The following is a 6901-nucleotide window of genomic DNA, read 5'->3' as shown; positions in this document are numbered from 1 at the left end:
TTACTATTTGCGTTATATCATAATTTATACGTATTTGCAAACAGCCGATATATGAGCGTGAAACTGCCACGCACTGACATTCCTTTATTTTATTGTCGTGCAATTTATCCATAATTACACGCTTTTAAATGTTCCGAATTGTGATTGTATTTGCGAATACATAACTTATCGATTTCTATTTGAATTTGAACAAATGTTGTCAGTGAGTATAATCTATCTGCAATTTATGATTGTGTTTCTATCCATATCTATACAATATAATTTGCGTTATATCGTAATTTAGCACTTTAGCATACGTATGTGACTGCAGTGCTTTTTTCGAGTGACTTACGACTCATTGCTCCTAAAAATTTCATTAGAAACAATCAGAAACAGTCAGAAACAGATGCAACGTCTAATAAATTTTAATAGATATCCATTGTTTGAAGAGAATATTTAATTCTTACGTTTCTGTCAGCAACTATTATATCTGCAAATGCAGATAGAAAATGTAATTGTATTTAATGGAGATCTGCCAGCGTATTTACAAGTTTTTGCAGTCGAAAAACTTGATGTTTTTATCTGTATATAGAATGCAATCTGTATGCATCGAATGCTGATTTTGCTGATATCTATTACGGAACTGTACCTATCTGCATCTGTGTGCAATGTAAACCATATTCATCTGCAATGTTGACCTATAATACATAGATGCAGATGATTCCGTAATTATGGATAGATACCGTCAGCGTCTGAGGTATACATAATCCAGACAGAAACAAATAAGAATCGTAATCGTAGTCGCAGACAAATTCCTATAGGTTAACATTGCACACAAATGCAAATAGAAACGGTATCTGTAATTGCAGATAGATATCATCAGCATCCGATGCATACAGATTGCATCCAATACACAGATAGAAACAGGTAAGTTTTTCTTACGCAAAAGCTTATAGATGCTAATACGTTGATATATCTCCATTAGATATAATTACAACCTATAGGAATTCGCTGTGCGTAGTACATGACGCTGTCAAGAGAGGGACATGTTACTCATAAAAAGAAAACGCCACAAAGTCCTATAAAATGTCCTATTTTAAATAAGATTAGACTATTCATTAGACTATTTATATTCTATTAGCTTTTTAAATTGTTTTTATATGGATCTATTAAGAATTTTCATTAGAGTAAAGTTTACTTAATTTTTAACAGATCCATATTAAAATAATCCGTTTTTAATAGGCTGAATATATGTATTTTTGAAATCGTAATTATATAATTATATGCACGCACGAACACAAAATTATATAATTATTATGTAACATTTAAATTTTTTCTTATGTGAATTTATATATTCCATACATAGTTACGCTTCCCTAGAAACGCACGCCGAAATGATTTTTCGGTCTTGAAACGTTAACTCTACTACTTGTATATGTGACACAAACTACACACACAAACATAGAAATCAAAGCTTTAAACAGCTTAGCTGGGTCTTAATGCTTGTATGATTCTTATGTAAATTTATATACTACGTATGTAGTCTCTAGAAACCGCGCGTTACGTATTGCGTACATACATAGTACAATACATAATACGAGTACTTAATACAAGCATTAAGATTCAGCTACACCGTTTAAGGCTTTGATTTCTATAATTTGTTTTATTATACGGTTCTATAATATATTATATTGTTTAAATTTTTTGTTCCTACTTTTATATTGTATAATATAATAAAAGCGTATATAAAAAGTTGTATTCTTTTTTGCCTTAATTTTTAGTAGAATACCATATTCAATAAAGGAAATCCGGGTATTCATATAGGCATATCCCTTTTTTGAATGATAAAAATCGGGACTTTTGAATATATATTTATGTATATATATATATATATATATATATAGATATACATAAATTATTAATTATATAATCTAAATATAATATACATAAATATATATTATATACAGGATATTTTAGACCTAACGCATCATCTGCTAATAACAGATTCCTGAAATCATTTTGAGACAAAAATTTAATACCTATATACTGATGTGTATATGTAGGTGTGTGTGTTATATACAGTGTGTCTGATTTGATATTTGACAGAAAAATATTTGTAAATCGTGGATTTTTTTTAAAGAAAAATGTTTTAGATAAAAGTTGTAAAGTTTCAAGAGGGAAAAAAAATGGTATACATTTGGAATTACATGAAAAAAAACAGTGGTTGGTCTACACAGAAATCTGACGTCAACCAGATAAATATAAATAATAAAATATGGAACAACTATTTATATATAATAGTTACTTGAACCATAGGTACAACGGTTACGTCAGGTAATATTACAGCAATGACGGTTATATTACAACAATGCATTTCACATATACATATTTTTAATTATAAGCGTGGTGAGTCGCTTTTGCTTTTTGAAATTGCAATTTAATTTATAGCATAATGTATAATAAGAAATTCTTATTAATAATTTAATTCTTATTATTATATATCATGTTTTATAATGTCACAATTGATGCAATATATGGATATATAACTTATCCATAGTAAATGATAAATCCCTCAACCAAGTTTTGATTGTTACAATCAGATTTATTGCGAAAAATATTATCTCGGTCAAAAGTTCAAATATTATCTCTCCGAGATAATATTTTTCTCAATAAAAATTTAGTTATTTATAAATTTTGCTTCACCGAAGCAAAAAAAAAATAATGCTTACTGTAGACATTTATTGAAAATGTATATTAAGAAGATTCTAAAGTGAAGCTTCAACAAAGTCACCAGAGGTGTCTATTTTTCCAGCGCATCGACATGCAATACTATTTCACGCAGTGACACGTTCGTGTTAATTTTCGTATATCAAATTTGTCGTAATAAAGCGTCTAAGTCTAATTTTAAGAACTCGACGTCATTTGTTTGTGCAAATGTGTTTGTGGATTACTTTCGTAAGTATAGGTTGCAAAACTTTTGCATCAAGCAAATGTTATCACGACTTGATAGCTTGAGACACTATGTTATACAGGGTGGGCCATCTATTGGTACGTTTTTAAAAATGCGATCAAATGAGCATACATTGATATTTTTTATTAATTTTTTTTTTGTTGTGAAGCTAAAAGTATCCGCGTCAAGAATGAAAAACGATTTCGTTCATGTGGCTCCCTCTACTGGCCTTACAGTATGCCATTCGGTCACCCCAATTATTAATGACATTTTGGACTACCTCGGCGCCAATTTCACTCAAAACAGTCGTAATATAATGTCATCCACTAACATCCTTTTCTCACGAACTTTCCTCACCAATTTGCGTATAGCTCCTTCGGTGGGTGCTCTATCACGACCCATATTTCTTTTCAAAATTCGTACAGTTTCGGCGACACAGCACTGACTTTGAAAATAAGTTTTTAAAATTTCAAAACGCTCTTCAAGAGAAAACATGTTGTTTCGTGCCGCGGACGGTATGACTAATAAACTGTCAAAATTTCGGGTCTGTAGCTCGTTCGGTGTTGCCATACGACGAAATTCAAAAACGTACCAATAGATGGCCCACCCTGTACTAAGAAATGGCAAAAAATATATCAATTTCGAAATTTTTGGTTATTCTCAGCATAAATTCCACACGTATTAATGCGTATATTTTAATCTTGGAAAAGGATTTATGAATCTGCGAAAGAGAAAAAAGTATTTATCTATTTTGTCAGGTAAAAAAAATTGATTTTTTTACGTTTAAAACAATGTAGTACAAAAGAAGGGCAAAGAGCCAGTAATGTACAAAAGAACTTTAATTTAAATTAGCATTAAAAATTCATATAAACAATTATAATTAATAACAAACGTTTCGACTTCAATCAAGTCATTTTCAATGTAGTTTTAATATATCAACATCTTTTACGTTTTAATTCTTATAGTCTGTAGAATATTTTTGTAAAGTTTTATACAAAAATTCAAAATATTAACAAAATTACAACAGTTAATTTGTACACCTGTCAGCGTACTACCTGAGCGCAGTCATAAGGAAGGACTCTCTTATTATTTGCAGTGTCCTTTTTTCCCCACTCGTCGCTACATTCTTTTGTTATATCCACTTTATGATCCCGGAATTATCAGAATTACGAAATAAACATTACAAAATTTTTTCGTTAGCTGCATAAAATTATCAATTTTGAACGCAATTGATACGACTTTTTAGGAACTGGCGATCACGATTAAAATAAAATCACTGAACCGATTAGCCTCAAATTTGAAGACTTATAAAATATACATTCCTTTGTCATTGGAATTAGAATTACTTTGATAATTTAATTTTTTATATTTTTTGGGAAATATTTTAAGAAACTGTAAAAATTAAACTTTTTTTTTATATAAGTGTCATTTATTTATTTATTGGGTGAAATTAATTATTCTATAATAGTTCAAATGATAATCCCAAGTGTCTTAAAATGAAGTCTTATTTTTTTATTTCAGTTTACTGGGAGACCCAGAATCATGGTCGCTGATGAACTCTTTATATGATGTAAAAGGAAAATGGATTTATAACACGTCAAATATTATTCATATTTTTTATTAAAAAAATAAAATTTTCAAAACCGAAAGACAAAGGGCTACGAACCTAAGATTAATTGTTATAAATTAAGATTTAAAACCGTTAATAAATAAACATGTTAAAATTTAAAAAAATAGTCATTTAGTTAAAATATAAAATCATTTAGTTAAAATATAAAATTTTAATATGCCGGTAATAAACAAAACCAAACGTTCCTTGTTGGATCATTATCAATAAACCAGTAAAAATAACCAATGTAAAAGTAATCAATGTAGAAATATTACATAGATAAGATATATAAAAATTATAATTCGCTTTCGATCGCAATATTAATTATCAATCTCGCTCAATATGAAATAAATGTTATAAGAATGTTATAATCGATACTCTGTATTCCTCTGGTATGTGTATATAGATTATAGACAAACATGATTGTTTCTGTTAAAAAGTACAAATATAATGTAAAAATGTAATCGGGATAAATAATCAAGTCTAATAAGAGAAAAACAAACTAAGAAACAAGGAATAAAAATAAAAATAAAAAAAGTAATCTAATATTATAAGAAATGTACATTAAAATCATTAATAAGAATTGAAATTGTGATGTATGGTCATAAATTATATATATTTAATTTAGTAGCAGCTAAATCAAATGAGAATAAATACTTTCTAATTGTGTGAGTATAATATAAACGTCGTCTTTTTAGATAATGCGATGAAGTTGAAAATATAGTTATTTCTTTAAGATGATCAGAGAGACAATAAATCCACATTAAGACAAGAAAGTGGTAAACTAGAAAGGAAGGGGAACATAAGAGGGAGAAAATCAAGTAGAGGGAAGAGAAAGAGAGGGGAGAGGGAAAATAAAAAGAGAAAGAATGCAAATAAGAAGGAGAAAGAGATTGAACAATCTGTGAGTAAGTTTCAAGTAACGATTCATCATTCTTTTTATTAATACTTTGTTTCTGTCTTTTGATGTGAATCATTTTAGACACTAATCTCTTGTTGTACGAAGATTCGCAAAAAATTTTCACTTCGTTCCATCTAAAATTGTGATCAAAATTGATATGATGATCAGTTATAACAGTAGGAGAATTAGTATTCTTCTTAATTTCAGAGATATGTTCGTGTAATCTCGTATTAATTTTCTTTTAGTTTGACCAACATAACTCGCCTCATAATCGTCACAGAAAATCTTATAAACTACGTTCTAATTAGATAGAAAATCTAACTTATCTTTTCCTCTTTTAATAAGACTTTTTAATGTGTTAGGGATAGAAAAGGCTAGTTTACAATGGAACATAGATATTTCTATACTGGAAATAGAAAGGAACATAGATATTTCCATACTGGAAGTAGAAAGGAAATTTTCCGAAATAGGAAACTTTCCGATTTGACATAAGGAATCGTAAAATATTTGTCTTTAAATTGTAAATTACGTGTAATATGTTTATTATGTATATGGAACTTTAATCTTTGTTTAATTGTAGAGAAGACAAATGAGAGAGAATAACAATTATTTAAGAAAATATGAATAGCATCTATCAAATTTTTTTGTGGGAACTGTGGATGTGATAAGAGGATAATTTTGTCTATGAGGCTTATTTAAAAAAAAAAATTCTTAATTGCAAGATTCTTAAAGATCTCTTAAAGACAGCGTAATAGAATACCTACTTAAAATTTTGCGTATCTATAATCTTTAGACGGATTAAAAAAATTTTCTTTATACTGTGTTTTTCCATACTTTCTTACTTAAATTGGTTTGTATATTTTCTTACTATCAATAATAGAAATATTTTCCTTATTTGACATATCACGATAATTGCCAGTTGCAATTAACTTATTAAATAAATGCCATATATATATGCCATATGTGCGGTTATGTGATGTTAATATATGTATTTTTAATTTCTATATTTATGTATAATAATAAAATGACGAATTTATCAAAAGAAACTGATGTTAACGTACCTTCAAAAGCGAGAAAAAGCGAAAGCGAAAGCACGATAGTAACAACTTCTCTCAAAAACAAACGCAACGAGCATTTTTATAATCAGAACACCATATATAATATTATCATCATACATTGACAAATTAATTACTATCCGTAATATATGAATTGTGAATGCGAATAATGCAAGAAAAACAAAATATTTATTAACGCATAATCTTTATATAGAAAGCACTCGTGGAAGCTTCAAGAATATTTACGTAATATTGACGGAACCGGTTTAGCAGAAATCTATTACGTAAAGTAACGTTATAATGTGTGTGCATTATATCCTACAATGTAACAAGATGGAAAATATTCCTTTGTATTATTTAATTGTAACTCAAAAAGAAGAGCCTTCATTCAGTTAATATCTTAAGCA

This window comes from Acromyrmex echinatior, chromosome 4, assembly GCF_024713525.1.
Source record: "Acromyrmex echinatior isolate Ae372 chromosome 4, ASM2471352v2, whole genome shotgun sequence".
NCBI classification, from domain to species: Eukaryota; Metazoa; Arthropoda; class Insecta; order Hymenoptera; family Formicidae; genus Acromyrmex; species Acromyrmex echinatior.
This window is presented reverse-complemented; position numbering follows the sequence as displayed.